General features: G+C 39.7%; 3 non-coding genes across 3 annotated transcripts; all 3 read left to right on the top strand.

Annotated features, from left to right (window-relative positions):
• The first annotated feature begins 11,362 nt into the window (after window positions 1-11,362).
• On the top strand, window positions 11,363-11,450 carry trnay-gua (transfer RNA tyrosine (anticodon GUA)). The gene is given in 2 exon segments: window positions 11,363-11,399; window positions 11,415-11,450. It is a non-coding gene; the product is annotated as a tRNA-Tyr (tRNA).
• Window positions 11,451-14,795: 3,345 nt separating this feature from the next.
• Window positions 14,796-14,877, top strand: trnal-uag (transfer RNA leucine (anticodon UAG)). Its single transcript has one exon. It is a non-coding gene; the product is annotated as a tRNA-Leu (tRNA).
• A 3,585-nt stretch (window positions 14,878-18,462) lies between these two features.
• On the top strand, window positions 18,463-18,534 carry trnaw-cca (transfer RNA tryptophan (anticodon CCA)). Its single transcript has one exon. It is a non-coding gene; the product is annotated as a tRNA-Trp (tRNA).
• The last annotated feature ends 1,081 nt before the right edge of the window (window positions 18,535-19,615 follow it).

Below are 19,615 nucleotides of genomic sequence, written 5' to 3'. Positions count from 1 at the left end.
ACAACCCCCCCTCCATCTCTTGAGTGATGGGTAACAGTTGGATATATGGGAGAATTTCTCGTCCCACTGGCGTCTGTGAATTCTGCTCTGTAAACAGTGCTTCCTGGGGGGAGATAGACGGCGGGGACAGCATCAACAAATTCCTGCGCGGTGGTGAGTGGAGAGGCTGGGATGGAGTGTCCTGAGGCGGTGTGTGCTCTGTAGGGGGCAGAGCTTCCGCCAGGCATTGCAACCTGCGCGGCGGGGAGAGGCACTTTTCGGGAGACAGCTGCTCAACTGTTTGACTGCTGGAACATACTGTCTCCTTCCTCTGCATTTTCAGGAGTGTCTCTAGCCTCCCAATCCTCCCCAGTAATGCGTTGTACTGCTCCCGCTGCTGCCGAAAAGTCTCCACACAGGTGCTGCTTCTACAGGTTGGCACCCTGGCCAGTGGCCGAGAACAGAGACCCACGGCCTTTGGCAAAATAACATAATTCATGTAAGAAATAGTCACACAGTAGTATTCATCAGTCGCGGAACAGACAACAAAATAAACTTTTCTTTTTTTCCGTCTTACCGCTTTCTTTTTTACTGTCCTGGTGGTAGATTTCGAAGATCGTTTCGCCCGTGCGGTGTTTTCTTGAAGAACAGGCTACGAAGAAATAATTATAATTGAATTTAAAATTCAAAACGGCAATAATACCTTGTAATATGCACTGTAATCGCGTATTTCAGATGAAGTCTGCTGTATTTGCTTACCCTTCATTCTTTGGAAGCAGGGGCGGCAGAAGCACCCTGTCTCTTCCCGTAAAAGGTCTTGGTCTCCATACTGTACTGTGGTCGCTGTAGTGCAGGTTCGCAGTTTTTTTTGTAATGGGAGCTCACCCAATCCCTTGGTGTATTTATGCTATATTCACATGTACGGCTAGAATGTTCATTGTCTTCCAATGAAAGGCGGGTGCCTTTTGCCGAAGTCGGGAGACATTAGAGGCTTGCCACACCCGGACTGTTAAACCAACGCATTAGCACGTCAAAGCCCATTGAGGAACCGGAGGCAATAGTTGTTTTGTCCCTTGATTTACTGATCTGCATTAATTATGGAAATCGAGTTCCTGCTCTGTGCGGACGACCTGGTCCCGCTGTCGCCCACAGAACAGAGGCTGCGCCAGAACCTGGCACTGCTGGAGCAGCACTGTCAGACCTGGGCGCCGACAGTCAAACTGAACAAAACCAGAGTTATGGTTTTCCAGAAAAAAAGCCAGACCTCAGGGACACAGGTACAAATTCACACTTAACAACACATTAACACCTAACAACGGGAGCAGGGACGAATTAGGCCAGTACCCACTATTGTTAAACATACAGAAAAGGATATTAAAGTATTGAATATTAGTATTGGCTTTAGTATTAGCCATACAGAACATTAAAGTGCCCCTTTTCCATTCAGCGGGTGCCTGAGCCGCTGTGTCCTATCTTCTGACAGTCGCCGTTGTGAATGTCTGTAGAGTGTATCTTATTTTTAGTACTATATTTTTGTATTATATTCCCTGTTAATCAAACTCTAAGAGTATGTATCGGCTTGTCAGTCGGGTCTTTTTTCTCTATTTGTATTGTCGTTTACACCTCGCACGACTTTAAAAGCTAGCAAGACAGGTTTCGATTCACATTAGCTGGCGAGCCTTGTTAACAAAAAAACTAATAATAGTGTAACATGCCACTGTTTGTTCATGAACAACATTATACTGAGATTTCCTTAGATACGCGATTAAAAAATAAATAAATAAAACTTTGAATCCCCGGCGGAACACATTCCATAAGAATCAGCGCTTTTACAGTATATATCGCCTTTAAAGGTGGCTTCTCGAAACGCTTTACAGGATAAAGACAACAAGAACAGCAACAACAACAATATTGTATTTCATTGCACTTTGAAAACCAAGTAATAACTTAACTATATGTGCAAACGTTTCATATGTTGCTGTTGTGAATGCCTGTGGAGTGTACAGTATCTTATTTGCCTTGTGTCCTGGTTATCTCGCGCGCCCCCCCTCAATTCAATTCAATTCAATTCAAGGTGTTTTATTAGCATGACAGATGGGTTCGATCAGTGTCGGGTATTTACTTTGCTTTGAGATTCCACCTTTAGAGGTGATATATAAATTTTTGACTAAAATAAATTGATATCTTTGTCTTCTAAGCTCTCTGTGTACAGTAGAGCCTCCTGTCCAGCCAGCACATGTCCACAGACATTCACAACAGCGACATATCATAAAACGTTTGCACATATAGTTAAATTATTAGTTGTTTTTCAGGAAGTTAAAAAAAACACTTGAACAACTTATCCAGTCTCTCGAAATAAAAAAACTAATAATAATGTAACATGCCACTGTTTGTTCATGAACAAAGTTATACTGAGATTTCCTTAGATACGCGATTAAAAAATAAATAAATAAAAATTTGAATCCCCGGCGGAACACATTCCATAAGAATCAGCGCTTTTACAGTATATATCGACTTTAAAGGTGGCTTCTCAAAACGCTTTACAGGATAAAGACAACAAGAACAGCAACAACAACAATATTGTATTTCATTGCACTTTGAAAACCAAGTAATAATTAACTATATGTGCAAACGTTTCATATGTTGCTGTTCACAACTCTCCCCTCTCTCCCTCAATTCAATTCAATTCAAGGTGTTTTATTTGCATGACAGATGGGCACAATTAGTGTTGGGAATGTATATTTCGATATTTACACCCGGCGCGGCACCGAGGGAGCGTCTGCATTTATAACTTAGTTTTTAAAATTAGTCAAGCAATATGAAGCATCTCCTTTTACTTTTAAGTCCCTTAAATACATTGAGCACAGCTTTCTCACCACTTAAGATTACTTTTTTGGTATCATCCTTACACAAAGCAGAAACTTTCCGATGACATACGGTACAAGTGGAAAGATTACAGATTTTAATCGTCTTTAATTTTGTTACGTTATACGTTTTAGGAACGTTTCATCTAAACAAACACCACAAAACTATTCTCTATTGTATTTCTGAATGTTATGTTACACCTGCAGTAGTTCACTGTTTTAAATACATCGAATTAAGAAAGTTATGTGTAGCACTTTAGATCTTTTTTTCTGAACCAGGGAAAATCTGATCATGTTTCTCTATAACAATAATAAAAACCTTTATTTTACATATCACCTTTAAAAGTGGTAGTACCTTTTTTAGTACTATATTTTTGTATTATATTCCCTATTAATCAAACTCTAAGAGTATGTATCGGCTTGTCAGTCAGGTCTTTTTTCTCTATTTGAAATACTGAGATTTCCTTAGATACGCGATTAAAAAATAAACGTTTCATATGTTGCTGTTGTGAATGCCTGTGGAGTGTCTCCTATTAAGCTCTAAATTGCATTTTGAGCGCGGTTTTTGACTTTTTTTAAATTGCATTTTGGGCGCGGACAGCACATACAAGGGTTAATGAACTGCGCCAAGAAATTTAAAATAGTATTCTTTAGGTGTGAGGGTAGGAGTGGACCGCAGCAGGCATAATCAGCAAACCAGGAAAACAAAGAACAGGACAGGTGAGATGTGTATCCAGAAAGCGAGTGATCAGAAAAAGGAAATGGTGTTACGCCCAGGTTTTCGACCCAATTGTTTTAACTTGCTAATGCATCAGACACATTTCCTGGCGTATTGTGTTTTAAATAAAATAGGAGTGTCTTTCCCTGGCATTAGCTCATCGGTATGGTGTAAGGTTTATCTGTACCATACCATACAGTATATAGGTACAGAATTCAAGCTGCACCACTGTATCGCTTTGGTAAGGAGACGGACAATGGCCAAAATCACGAAGACTCTCTCACACCAAATAATGAAGATGAAAAGAAACGGGAAGTCAACACGGGACATTGTACAGCAGTTGGCTTCGATGGACATCTTCGTTTCTGAAAGCACAGTGAGACAGCATTATAAAGGGGAGAGGAGGCAAAGAGAATCTAAACCGAGGACGATTCAAAGGTAAATAAATTTCTAAAAATACCTTTCTTGCATGTAAATACAACTACGCACATTATTTTTAAAACTAACTGTTGATCTCTTTTTTTCAAGTCCTATTGTGCGAGCTATCGACAAACTGACTGATGAAAATGATGAGCTACCGGCGATGCAAGTCCAAAGACGGCTATGGGCTGACCTCGGTGCGAATATTAGCCCGACATCGATAAGAAGAGTACACAGGAGGCTTGGATGGAGATACAGAAAAACCAACACATGCCCCATGATAAGGCTAAAAAACAAAGAGGAAAGACTCAAGCAAGCTCTCCAATGGATTGAACAGGGGGAGGCATTTCAGGATGTACTTTTTACCGACGAAACAACAGTGGCTCTGGAACAGTTTTCAACAATGGCATTTTGTAAAAAGGGGAGATATGTGGACAAGCCAAAGCCCAAACATCCACTGAAGGTTCACGTCTGGGGGGGTATATCTAGAAGAGGCCCGGGACCACTTCTTATTTTTGAAGGAATTATGGACCGTGTATTCTTCGAGGACGTCGTGGTCACACAGCATGCTGCCCCATATATCAGGGAGCAGTTTGGATCTAGGCACCGTCTCTTTCAAGACAACGATCCGAAACACACAGCAGCAAGGGCGAGGCTTATAGCAGAAGGAGTGAACTGGGTGAAAACTCCAGCCGAATCCCCAGATCTAAATCCGATAGAGATGGTTTGGCATTCGTTGAAAGACTACGTTCGGAAAACCGCTAAGCCCACCACAAAGCAGGAACTGATCGATGCGATCTATAAATTCTGGGAGGAAGAACTGACCGAACAAAATTGTAACAATTTTATTAACAGGCTGTTTCGTGTTCTTCCTGGGATTGTTGACCGGGGCGGGGGACATTCGGGAATGTAAGTCTGAGAAAGACAGTCTAACATTTGTGGACAGTCTGTCCACAAACAAAACATGTAAAAAAAACAATTACTTTTTGTCAATGGAAACCAGTGTGTGTGTCTCTCTCTGCTGGATGTCCCTCTCACTCTCTGCTGAATGAATAAAAGCATTTTATTAAAAACGCGTTTGCGTTTGTCTGGTATTTACTTTGGTCCCTTTTAACTGTTTTTCGATCTACTGTATTGCTTTGAGATGCCACTTTTAAAGGTGATATGTAAAATAAAGTTTTTTATTATTGTTATAGAGGAACATGATCAGATTTTCACTGGTTCAGAAAAAAAGATCTAAAGTGCTACACCTAACATTCTTAATTCGATGTATTTAAAGCAGTGAACTACTGTAGGTGTAACATAACATTCAGAAATACAATCGAGAATAGTTTTGTGGTGTTTGTTTAGATGAAACGTTCCTAAAACGTATAACGTAACAAAATTAAAGACGATTAAAATCTGTAATCTTTCCACTTGTACCGTATGTCATCGGAAAGTTTCTGCTTTGTGTAAGGATGATACCAAAAAAGTAATCTTAAGTGGTGAGAAAGCTGTGCTCAATGTATTTAAGGGACTTAAAAGTAAAAGGAGATGCTTCATATTGCTTGACTAATTTTAAAAACTAAGTTATAAATGCAGACGCTCCCTCGGTGCCGCGCCGGGTGTAAATATCAAAATATACATTCGTCCCGGGCACAGGCCGAAGAGCGCCCGGCTGGGGTGCGCGGGGAAGGGCAGGACACTAGTTTAGGAAGGCGTACATTCTGGGCAGGTATAGATTACACTTTTCTAAAACGTATTACAATCTAATCCTTCCACGTTTGATCCCAAAATCCCAAGAAATATAAATCTAAACGGGTAGAAAGCTATGCTGAAAGTTTATTAAGATACCTAGAAGACAAAGATACTGTATCAACTTATGTTGCATTAGCCTGATTATGATTAAAAAACACATATAATTAAACACGCGTTTGCGATTTAAATCAGAACACGATTTAAATCAATATAAATGTTTATATTGTAACGCATACTGTCCAGCCTCCATTTCTCCTATAAAAATTTACTCTGTTGCACACACACACACACAATAGAAGCAGGAAACAGAAGCAGGGACCGTTGTAAGAAGGGAAGAAGGTGACTATTCATTGTTATCAAAAATGACTTAGAATCGATCATGTTGCGATATTTTGAAATATAAAAGTCAGATGATTGTCCATGATATCGCTATTCTATTTTTTCGAAGAAATGTTTGTTAAAAGAAAAGTCTAGCACCAGCTGGATTTGAACACACAACCTGCGAGTTGTTAGTCAGGCACGTAGACCAGTAGGCTACAGGACAACTTGCATGAACAGGGAGGCGAAACAGCCCTACACAGCCCTGTCGCAGTACACGAATATAATCATATCGTTATTAAATTCTTTAGATACGCGATTCCATATTATATTAGCAGAAAAGCTTAAAACTACCACTTTTTCACACGCTATTTTACATGCTAGTTAAATTAAATTTATTTATATATTATATATTTATATCTCTGACCAAGGGAAACGTCTCATTTTTTCAAAGAAATGTTTGTTTGTTTGTTGACTGTTATCAAAAATGACTTAGAATCGATCATGTTGCGATATTTTGAAATATAAAAGTCAGTTGATTGTCCATGATATCGCTATTCTATTTTTTCGAAGAAATGTTTGTTAAAAGAAAAGTCCAGCACCAGCTGGATTTGAACACACAATCTACGAGTTGTTAGCCAGGTACGTAGACCAGTAGGCTACAAGACAACTCGCATGAATAGGGAGGCAAAACAGCCCTACACAGCCCTGTCGCAGTACACGAATATAATCATACCGTTATTAAATTCTTTAGATACGCGATTCCATATTCTATTCCCTATTAATCAAATTCTAAAAGTATGCTTGTTGACTCCGGTATCACGTTAGTTAAAGACTTCGAAGCTTAAAATGTTTAGGGAGAAATGGAATACTGGTGTGTATTTTTTTCTTTAAAGTACCAAGACCAGCTACTGTATATACTGTATGTTTATGTTCCAAAATTAATATCGTTTATGGCCTTCACACACGTTACAGTATGCTCCTATTCTTTTTATGCTCAGCTACTAAGATTTCCCTTCAGTGGTAAAATTCAATATCTACAACGGGCACAGCAAAGACGTTTACTGTAAGTCTTTCTACGACAGACCAACGGACCACGAGTGCCCCTGTCGGTCAACCAATCACGTACTGCGGTGCCACGCGTCATCTTGCGTCACGCTGCGCGATGCCACCTGCGGTACGTGTCTGTAACGCGCACTTTGAATAGCTGCATCTGTATACACTCACAGACTCACAGATACACAAATAGACACTATATACGGACATAGGCACCGCATACACTCTTAGGTACAGATACACTATAACTAACACTAATGCAGGTACTGCTAATATTACAACAGTAACACTATCACCAAAACTTACACTATCATTGTTACTAACACTGACAAAAACTACTACTAGACTAATAATACTTATAATAACAGTAATACTCTCATGAAAACTAACATGATGATGAGTGTTAATACTCTGACCCTAACACTGTAAGTATCACTAATATTACATAAATACTAGCATTATGGTAATTGGTCGATACAGTCTTTATTAACTGTTTTCTAGATACTTAAACAGGGTCAAGAAATGAATCAGTACTCACCAATCGGTGAAGTTAATCGATTTTTCTACGGTTCTTCAGTTTAAATAATTGGTTGTCGATAGATAGCTCTTCTCTGTGCGCTCCGTGCGCCTCCCGCGGTCTCTCTCTCTGATCCCGGCGCTCTGGCTGGTGTCTGTGACGTCACAGCGCTTATTCTGACAGAGCAGAGCGCGTCTCTGCCGCTTTTGAGTGTCTTTTTCATGAATGCCAGAGGTACTCGAAATGTTGCAAAAAGAAAAGCGTTTACTTCACAGATTAATGTGTTACAAAGTGTACCCGTGTGGAGCAATAGAGAACGAGCACGAGTCCCTGAAATAAGCGTTTTCAAGGGTTTTACACGAATCATCAGAGTATAGAAGCCAGGAGGATTAGACTCATGTTCCTGGAGGTTAAAACGTGTATCCTGGTTTTATTTCAACCCAGCTCTCAGCTCTATAGGTAGTCTGATGATTTAAATTAACTGTATAACTGTTACAAGACTTCATCTAATTGTACATTTATAAGACTGTCTGTGAGACACTTGTGAGAGCAGCTGAATCCCAGGGCTGGTGTAGAATCACACACAGACAGGTCTTCTTCTGTGTGATCTGAGTCCCACTGCTCAGAGCTACAGACTGGTCAACTGGTCACTATTTTAGTCACGACCATCGGCCTTTGGCTACTAATAATCAATATACTGATCAGAGTGTCCATACTGGTGTTTATTACATAAATACAAAGATAATTCCACACTCACTTGTGTTATAAAACACTTAAAAAACATGTTTGGAGCCTGATATACAGTAAAGAAAGTAATACTGAAGGGCTGGAAGACCTGGAAAGGGTTAATAGAACCTTCTTGCTTCCGACCTGGAACAGAGCCCACAACTGCCAGATCAGTGACCCCTGAGCCCAGTTCACAGAGAGGAGAACCAGGAGCTCTTTTATGTCTCTAAGCAGCTGTGAGGAAGGAGAAAAGGGGGAGATGTGACCTGAGTCCAGGCTGTTCTGTCTGATATTATTTATGTAGCAGCACTGATTGCCTGAATGCCCTCTGGTTTAGGTTTTTCAGGATATAGATCACTATGGAGTTGAGCTTCAGTCTGAGTGTGAGTCTAAGCTGTGAATCTGACTGAGAAGAGAATAATGATTTTTTATTCTGCCTCTGAGAATTTTTCTTCTTTGCCAAGTGGTGTTACATCCCCTTCAGATACTCTGCACAGACTGCCAGAGTGAGAGAAGAGGAGAGAGAGATGGACAGATAAGAGCACACACAGCGAGAGAGACATACGTCTTGATTTACTTTGAAGCAAGTGTTCATTTCTTTTCTGTAACAAGTTGTTTCTGAACTTCAAGAAATTCATACAACTTCTGAAAGATAAAATACAAATCTTGCTTATCAGGACAGAAGAAATGCTGCAAAAAAATGCCAGTGATTTTTTCTCCTTTTAACGAAAAGTGGAGAAAAACAACAGCAGTGCATCTCCGTCGGCTTGATTTAGCTTAATACTGTACATGTATTCACTCCCTTTTCTGTAGATTACAGCCTGCGAAAGATTAAATGAAGTTCTTGGTTACTCTTGGTCAGTGCAGAAGAAATACTGCCAGCTGGCAGGAAAATGACAGTATTTTATTTTCTTTAACTACAAACATGTGAGTTGTGAAAAGCAACAGGAATGTGTCCCTGTGCAGCTGTTATACAAAGGGCTGGTGGGTCAAACGCACTCAGGGACGCGCTTCAGATTGTGATGATGTAAACATAATCTCTGGTAAAAATTGAAGGGATTTCTTTGCAAACCCTCTTGAATGTTGCAGGAAATCTTCGTGTTTTACTCGTGTGGAACTACAACAAGTAAACAATTAAGTACCTAAGTCAATGTCCAAGAAAACCATCTTCACGTGTGGAATTTTTCTTTAACTGCTGTTGGGAGAATTCATTTATACACCCGTTGTATCCTTAGCAAAAATCAAGGGCCCCAATGGAGGGATCATCCTGTAGGATGGAAAAGTTGTGGTTAATGGTCCTGGGGATAGGAAGTGTGTTAGGGTGGTAAGGAAGCACCAGAGGAATGCGGTTGTTACGGCGGGAGTTCCTGATCGGGTTGATGGTCCGGGGGGTGTTTTTGGCTCGGGCAAGGGCCCTGTCAATCACACTGCTGGGGTATCCTCCATTGGGGCCCTCTTTTCTGATCGCCCTATCATCTCATATCGCCGACCACCTAATCTGCGTAACCTCCTTGTTCACAGCTCCCTTGACCGCCCTCAACAACCATCCACACCAGGCACTTTCCCTTGCAACAGAGCTCGCTGTATCACCTGCAAATACACAGCCACCACCACACTCATTCAAGGCCCCTCAGGACAATTCCGGATCACCCAGACAGCATCTTGTACCTCCAGCAACCTTGTTTACTGTATCTCTTGCAGTAAATGCCCAGCCATCTACATTGGAGAAACAGGAAGGAGACTCGGAGACCGTTTCAGAGAACACGTCAGGGCTGTAAAGATTAAAGATCTCTCCAAGCCCATTGTTTCTCATTTCACCTCTGACGGCCACGACCACTCTAATCTCTCCGTCTGTGTTCTCAAAGACGGTTTTCCAAACTCATACATCAGAAAGACCACCGAAACTAAAATTATTCTGCAGCTAGGATCACACCTTCTCCCTTCCCTTAACGACAGACTACTGTTCTTTTAAATTTTCTCCATTCATTGGAAGTTTCATTTCACACCTCTCTGCACCCATTCTGACTTCACACCTCTTGATTGGCCTCTCTTTCTGTCCCCTGCTCCCGCCTCTCACTCCTCCTCCCTCCCAACCTTTGTTCTCCCGCTACTTTACCTTTGCCTACTGCCCTGTCTCTCTCACACCTGAAGAAGGCTCCACGGCCGAAACGTTGTGTTCTCTTTCTTCTTTTTTTCAGCATGGAATAAACCTATTACTTGTTCCTTTGCAGCCTACGCATGCTGACGCAGCTACCCACCTGATCTATGATTATATGTTTATTATACATAAATGGTTGGAGTTCTATTATACGGCTGAATTTAGAGGACTATTATACATATATAGTTAAAGGTCTATTATACATCAAAGAAAGATTTTTATAGGTGTAGAAACTAGTAAATAAAGCCAATGATTTGTTTTAGAAATTTATTCTTAAAATATACAATTATTCACACCTGAAAAATATGTAGTTTAAATTATAGATTATATACAATATTGTAATCAACAAATGTCTAATCATCATAAAAAACACAACTAGTAAACTTCAGTTACAAATTCTAGTAACATGGCAATATATATATAGTAATGACAAACACGAACTAATTACATGAACACGCTAATATTTAACTCAAAACCACATTTCGATTCAAATATAAATTTTAAAATTTACAACTTCTTTATTTCCACGAAAATATTATTAATGTAGCACAAACGGTACTTTCTAATAAAGACAGAAAGAAACTGTTTTGTGTCTCATGGTGATCCTCCTCTCGATACTAATGAAATGTTTAATATGATCCCTCGAGAAAAAAAAAGGAGTCAATTTCCGCCTGGAATGATTGATGCCCCATCAAACATTTTGTAATATCCCTGGAAGTTTATACAGTAGAATCCTGGTTCGTGGCTTAAATTCAAGGTAAACAATACTAAGGAAACAAGTTGGAAACTTGATGTCGAAGTGGGATTTAAATCACCCGGAACATTTCACAACATTGGGCAGTATGTGCCAGAAAGCAATGTTTGACATTCCTTCGATAGCTCAGTTGGTAGAGCGGAGGACTGTAGAGAAATCAACGGGGAATCCTTAGGTCGCTGGTTCGATTCCGGCTCGAAGGAAGGTGCTTTTTGTGTACTTTAATCAAAGAGTTAAAAAAGCGAATCTGTTTCAATCAGACATTGATCAAAAGCTCAATAAACGACGAAGTAGAGGTTCCTGTTCCGAATTCAGCCCACGTCTGATTGTCTTGTTTTGGCCAAGATCTGATCTTTGAATTAAGGGACTACACTGTCTGCTTTGTAAGTCAAAAATACATACAAATGTCAAGTTTTTTTGTAGATATAAAGGTGTTCTCTGTTTTCAAAGGATAGGTACTTAATTGGCATAATGATTTGGTATTGATTTTGTATCGTTGTATTATAAAGTTTGCGCTTTCTGTGTTTTTATCGTATTGTGAACTTATTTTTTAAACAAATGCTTACAAAGGCAAACACGGCACACATCTGTTTATACCAGTGGTGAATTGTACATTTTTATTAAGTACAAGCTACTGTGCACTTCTGGGAGTATAACAGGTTCGATATAAAGTGGCAAAAATATAAAAGGGGAAAATACCCCACACTGCGTGTAAAGCCCTCGTTGTGACTGTTTTAGATTAAAATGGCGTACTGTGCACGAAATGTTGCAGAAACACAGTCTGATATTTTGATAATTATCATTTTAATAATTTGATCAAATTGAGGCCCAGGATCCAAATCTTCAGTTCTGATTTTTTTAAGTGATACCTTTCCTTCCTGTCGTGGAAGTCACACGATGTGAGCAATTGTTTTTTTTTACGTTACGATCCAAAGAGCCTCAGACGCACTTTAACCAAACCAGGATGGATTGTGCTGGGAGCTGGACTGAGCTCATTCTCACTCCCTGTGCTAAAAACAGAATTAGCTCTTCCCCGAACATCGTCTACAGCTGCTGGATGGTGCTCTGCGTCTTACTGCTCCGGCAAGTACTCTGATGAAAGACAGATCACTTGGGCGCTTTTAACCTTCTCGCAGCTACGGGCGAGACTGACGCTCGCGATATGAAGGCACCCGCTGGGACACCTTCTCTAACTTTCACAATCGCGACAGACTTCGCTTTTTAAAACAAAAGTGGATATAGCCCTGAAAAAAGCATTAGCTTTATCAGTTTTTACATTGATCTATTTTGAATCAAAGTTTGATATATTTTTTTTATTTTTTATTGCATTTTACATTATAATAATAATAATCATTATTGCTTACACTTATATAGCGCTGTTCTGGATATTCCACTCAATGCGCTTTACAGGTAATGGGGACTCCCCTCCACCACCACCATTCTCCTGAATGATCACAGAGAGTCAGGACCTCGGTTTTACGTCTCAGCCGAAGGACGGCACCTGTTTACAGTTTAGTGTTCCGTCATTGTACTGGGGTATTAGGACCCACATGGACCGCAGGGTGTGCGCCTAGCGACAAAAACCAGACGTGTGTCGGGCTCGGCTGCGAGCAGGACAATGACGTCACGGGGACAAAGTAGAGGAAATCAAAACGGTTCTATAAAAGACCTGTGTCAGCTGTTGGTTTGCAGTCTGGACTCTAAATCCTCCGATCCAATTTTAAATCTCTCTAATACCTGAGCTGCGGCTTCTTCCGAGTATTTATTCGTATACTTAGTATGTGTAAGTGTATAGATGAAACCTTTCATATATTGTTCAGTTTAAACCAAAATGCTTTACTAATACAAGAGAGAAGTATAGTATGAAGGATGTGACAAATTTATGATTTCTTGGAACAAAACGGTTTTTATTTGCATTCGAAATGAAGCGGAATTTTAGCGCGACACACAAACCCTTTGTCTTTTTTAGAGAGTGATTTTTAAACAGACATAAATGTAGAAAACGTGTTTTTTTAGCACTACAATAGCAGGGTCAGTGGCGTAATGAATAACGCGTCAGGCCTCGCGTCAGAAAATTATCAGAACTGTCCTTGTTGTAATTAGCACGAACTGCACAGGCTCTGAATCAGACCATTTCAATTAGTCTGATCATTGTAGAACACGTTAATGTAGAATTATTAATAGGTTTATTAGTTAGTTAGTTCAGGTTTACCCACCTGAACTAATGTAAAATTATTACTTGGTCTGTCTCGTTTGTATATAAATGAATGTCTCTGACAACTTAATGTTAGTTTTATGATGTAGGTCAGGCGTTGACATATGCACGAGTATACAAAATGTCTCACTCCTGATTCAACTCATGTTCTATAGGAGATTGGCGATTCCTCCTGTTTCTCATACAACCATATCAGAACAGAAGCCTGTGTCACCTAGCTGTGATTCAAGATCGACTCGCATCTTTATCCCTTTTTTGTTCGTGATCATTATTTTCTTTAGTTATGATCAATATTGAACTTTTTCTAAATGAAATGACAATAATCAAACATGCAGGCAGATTTTTGAAAAGTATTCGGAATTGACAGGGTGCCCCTTTGGAACAGTCGTCAGAAAATGTGAGAAAATGAAAGTTATGTAAGCTCTCACACAAAGCATTGAAGATTGGAATCTGAGTGTAAAAAAGCTACCCGTCTCCCAATGATAGGCAAGGATACACACCATGACTCGAATAGACTCAGCGAACATTAACACCTATGATATTAAGAGTGCTTTGCACGTGTCGAACTTCAAGAAGGAACTACTACAACAGTTGTGGACATAATTCAATACCACCGGCAAAGTCCAATGCCGGCAACGTCTGAGAAAATAATGTTCACTCATGGAATTTGGTCTTTGAATGGCTGGCGAGAAAATTCATTTATACTCCTGTTGCACCCTCAGCTGAAACATGTTAAAATAACAACGCAGATTTGTTGGAGAACCTGACAAGAATTATTGGGTTAGCACTGTATGTTATTTGGTATCTTTACTTTATTTTATTTATATATTTTTAATATAAATGTTAACATGCATGCTGTATAATCTATTGTCATTTTAAAATATGTTAGCTGTGGATGCGAGGGGGGCTATTATACCTTGTGAAACACGCAAGGAACTGTAAAAAAGGCTGGTATTTGAATAAGATTGGCGATCACAAGAAAACCACAATTTATGTGGTATTATCATCAATATCCTTCAAAATCGACGTTCAAATGAAGGATTTGAAGAAACTATGAAAAAAGCAACAGTAGTAGCAGAGGATTTTGATCTTTGCTCTTCAAGTCAGTAGATCGCCATAGAGTTGCACCCCTACAAATAGCACAAAGGATGAATCCCACCATCTTCATTATTGCTATGTTTGTGCCGGTGAAAGTAGCGTTTGTGCTATTGAAAGCATCTCGGAAGATGAAGGTGCAGTCACTTCCACATGTCATGATATCATTAGATCCAACGACAAGAGCTGAAGCCCCCCAGTCCAAGCCAGCAATGTGAGGAAGAGGGGTATGGAGGAAGGTAGTGTGGCCGAGCAGTCTAAGGTGCTGGATTTAGGCTCCAGTTTCTCTGGGGGTGTGGGTTCAAGTCCCACTGCTGCCAAATGTTAGTATTTTAAGACCTGCAATACGATCAGTAAAAGCGCTTTTTGTTAGGCTGCGGGAAGTGTTTAGAGATAGACTTTCTAAAAGACAGGCTGTCAGCTTAACATCAAGGCAGAAAAAATATTTTGTTTTCTCAACAGAAATTCTCTTTGGCACGTTCAGCTTTATGTAGGGAACAACATCTGCCGAGATCACTTTTGAGGCAGTGCACATGATAGTGTTCCGGCAAGTACATTTAATATTGGCTGTGGTGGTGAGCTGCTTTTGTCTGTGAAACTTTTAATTCTTCACGCCGAATCGTTGGCAGGGGTAAAGCTTATTAAATCTTTGAACATAGCGCTCCATCAGAAATACTTTGTTCGTGATCAAAAGAGATCAGAGGATTAACTTCATGAATTCACATAGCATACCTTACAGGAAAGATTTAAAAGGGGAATTGATTGTGCTTCCTGATGTTGTTCCTGTGGTTTCTTTGGATACAAAGGTGAATGTTCTTTGACGTTCTGCTAGAGTATCCACTGGGTGGGCTTTATCAATTAGCTCGGATAGGTCATCAGTGCTCCGTCTCCGGAAAATAATCAGCACTGTCGTTTTTTCCTGTGCTGTCTTTTAAAACATATAAGATCACGAGTTTACAGATTTCTCAAAATAACAACTATACATTTTAACCCAGCGGTTAGCATTCCTTCAATCCAATAGTTTTACTCTGGGTAAAAAGCAGCGCAATATACAGAGAGATGATATTCAAATATTTCAACGTTCTTATTGGATTACCTGTATGGAGATATCGCTCAGAATTCCTAATATGATTTTGAGTTCAGTTTTGCTTTACTACTTTCAGAGTCTTTCATTGACCTTGCTGAAGCAGAGAAGTGACATAATCACAAATGCGACCTACCTGTGCTGCTGTTTCTGGTTAATAATGATTATTGCGAGGAAAAAAAAAACAGCTCCTTGCATTAAGAGCAAGAGCAACCAACGCGCTCTCTTGTTGAGTTGGTTTTTTTCCGTGGTACTCTTCCTCAGATGCAAAGTTATTTGGCGAGCAAGGACCTCTGAGAAGGAGCCTGAATCCGTCAAGAACTCTGAAATTCTAATATCACATTACCGTCTTGTGTAGCTCAGTGGTAGAGTGCATGCTTTTCATGTATGAAATCCCTGGCATCTTGAGATATCTTATATTGTTGTGCTCACATCGCAATCTTCTGTTGAGTGAGAACTCTTTGCTCGTGTTCATAGAGAGCCAGGTTTACACAATTAAATTCAGTCACACACAAAGTGCTACAGTGTTGCTCTGCTGTTTTAAATGTACCTCCAAAGCATTTCGTTCTGTTAACTACCAAATGATTTGAACTAATTTTACGTCATATTCAGGAAATCCAGAGAAGGTCATCAGACTTTTAGTGGCTGTTGAAGAAAACACCTGTTGAATCTCACCAGGGATTTCTTGAGAGATCATTCAGCGAGCGAGTCCTCCCTCTGGACTCCAAACATTTTGGGTTAAACTGTTATCCACATACTCTAACGAAGAGAAATGTTAGTGTCTTCCGGTGTGTGAGCCCATTTCTAAAAAAAAAGTTATATAAATTGAATTGTTCTACTTTTTAGGCTTGCATAGTCTTATTAATATTTCAGTTAAATCTTTTTTTCTGTAGTAACATCAGTTGATATTAATATTAGTCCTGATTTATAATTTTTTGTCATGGTTGATCTTAAGTAATTTTGTAATTAGTTTCAGTTTTGAAAAATGGTGCAGAGAAGCTACCAAAACTGGTAATGTTCATATAATGTGTAATGCAATAGCAGCATTTTGGGTTGAAAACAAAAAGTATATCTTGGTATGAATCCTAACACTTCATAGGCAGCGTTCTAGGACTTCTCGCTTCAGATAAAGTTGTCAATACATCATCGATTTCTACTCAATATCAGCAGTGTTATCGCTACCGAGCGGTAATATAGATCCTGGCAATACTTCGTGAGATCTTCGTAAGAAAATCCAAAATACTATGGAAGCAATCAAATTTATACGTTTCTTATACAAATTGTGGTTTTCTGTTAATTGCCAATTTGACTGTAATTACATCTTAGTTTACAGATGTCTTGCATGTATCACAAGGTATAATAGTCGTGTGCGTCATCAGTTAAAATGTTTTAAAAAGTACGAGAAAAGTACAACATGCTTAAGAATATTTATGGTTACATCCATATTACAATGAAGGTAAATATACCAAGATATTAAAATACAATTGTACAGTCCTAACTTAATAATGCCTGTGAAGTTTTCCAACAAATCCGAACTGTAATTTTGAAATATTATTGCTGAGACTGATAAGAGAGTACAAAGATCAAATTCAATGAGTGAAAATGCACCCGTAGTTCTCTAAACTGAGTTTCTTCCCTGAAATGACTTGCTTGCGAAGCACCAAGCAGCCTTGAACGGATCGCGGAAATCAAATATACAGTACAGATGGATTCAGAGTGTGCTTTCCAACTTTTGTGCAACATTTTCCTTTGATAGGGCAGAGTTGTCTTCACAATCTGGGTTAAATAAAAAGGAGTGACGTCAGTGTTAAACAGCTTTCCTTTTTGGGGAACAACGGTTGTGTTCCATATTTCTAATTATTTTGGTTTCAAGATCGCAATTTAGTGTGAAACATAAAAGCCAGCTGGATAAGCTTTATTAATTTCCCTCACGGGATCAATAAAGTATCTATCTATAAATCTCTTACACGTCATTTACAATGGCCTTTCAACTAATAGCCCGTGCAGGGACCAAACTCTAGCTGTTGGTACAGTACGAGTTGCGTAAGGCTCTGTAACGCGCAGATGAGAAACTAACCTCTGCTTCTTCATTATATACACAGTGAGCTATACAGTATATGCGAGCTTACTGCCTCCTACGGGCTCTGTATTTGATTGCGGTACAAGACCGGCCGTGGAGATAAAGTGAGACTGCTTTGTACCTTAAAAGGCTCATAGCGTCCCTGGGAGGGCTCAACCCACCACCCTTTCGGTTAACAACCGAGCCACAAAGACTCATGTACAGCTTAACACTTCTCGGTCTCGGTGAAAGTGATACACTCCGTAAAATTTCCAGAGATTCATTTATTTTTAAAGGAAAATCACCAACAGCGGCCGAGAGCTACTGGAGTTTTTTCATTCTATACTGCGATTTCTGAAGGGTACCCTGTGAAAATACGAGTTTTGACGAGAAGGGATGGACATATAAGGTCAGAAGGCTTGAGGAACTGAACTTTAAGGTGAAGACTGCGGGTTCAGTAGCAGCAGAACCTGATCAGTATCAGTTGACTCCGATATACCTTGAAAATGAACTTGGGGATTTAGAGTCAGACGTGCTACCGTTGCACTATGGGGTACTTAATTTAAAAAAAAAATAGGAAAACAAATCAGTGTTCCTGGATCTGTAATTGAGAACAACACCTGCACAAGAGCTGCGCAGGAAGAATAAAATGTTGTCTGGGAAGAAGAGACTCTCTTCGGAAGAGCAGCGCTCTTCACAGGAGATTTTTTTTTGTGAGGCTGATTTGTCTCCTTTGAGGAATTCAAAGACGCTGATGACCGCGACCTCGTGGCGCAACGGTAGCGCGTCTGACTCCAGTTCAGAAGGCTGCGTGTTCAAATCACGTCGAAGTCAGCTGTTAGTTTTTCAGGTTCTGCTAGTCCTGAACACCATGCAGTTGAGTTCTATCTGAACACCACATAGATGATCTAAACAAAATAGAGCAGTACAGGACACGCAGTGTGGAGCTCACACAGCGAACAGCCTTGAACACGAGAAAAGGCACCGTTCACATCTGCTAAACATCACGTCCAACTTTAGAGACAGCTACATCATAGAATGGAATCCCGGAAGTTTCAGGTAACTTTCTTTTTAAAAAATACAGGTTCAAGCAAACCTGAAAGTTAGGGAGTTTCGGACACTTTTCTTTTATTAAATAGTGTCTGAAGCCTGAAAATGTAATTTGAAAAAAAAAACGCTATTGGACATTAGCAGGTGCTTTTTGTAACGATTTGCTATTTCATGCTGGAAAACAAAGGAAACAGACCCAACGTTTGCTTTCAGGTGCGGTTCATTACATAATAGACATCTATTACTGAGGAGCTTGAATAAAATGTACACGAGCCAGGTAGAAGTCGAACCTATAATCTTATGATCCGAAATCAGCTGCGTTATTTATTAAACCGCTGGTATTTCACATAACCTGAATTCCCCCATAGTGTGCTCAGCGCCGCTGCTAGTAATACACCGCCACGTCTAAAATTTCAAAGTGAGAAACGTGTTTTCTGATTTTTTATGTTTTAAAATATCATCTCATTAAATCAGACAAAGGGTTTATGTTTCGCACTGAAATTCCGATTGATTGAGAATTCAAAGAAAGACTTTCTTCCACAACACCGTATAATTATCACATCCACCAGACTCTCCAACCTCTCCAGACCTTGCTGGGTGAGCATTTGCTCCGATAAATTAGGTCACGTATCATGTTAAATCACTTCTTCTCAACACAACATTTCCTGGTGCACGTTTTCTCTATGAAAAAAAAAATACATTTTTCCCTTGCACGATTTCTCGTTTTTATCAAAGCGTACAGAAAGAAAAAAGAGGAAGAAATAGTGTTGCAAAAGAACTCTGTCGCCCTTGGGAGATGTCAAACCCATTGGACATGAAAAATGCCAGATAAAAGCCAGTTCTCTTCGTTTCTCAGTGTCGGGGC

The sequence above is a fragment of the Atractosteus spatula genome, unplaced genomic scaffold, assembly GCF_055471065.1.
Source record: "Atractosteus spatula isolate fAtrSpa1 unplaced genomic scaffold, fAtrSpa1.hap1 Scaffold_144, whole genome shotgun sequence".
In the NCBI taxonomy this organism is placed as follows: Eukaryota; Metazoa; Chordata; class Actinopteri; order Semionotiformes; family Lepisosteidae; genus Atractosteus; species Atractosteus spatula.
This window is presented reverse-complemented; position numbering and strand designations above follow the sequence as displayed.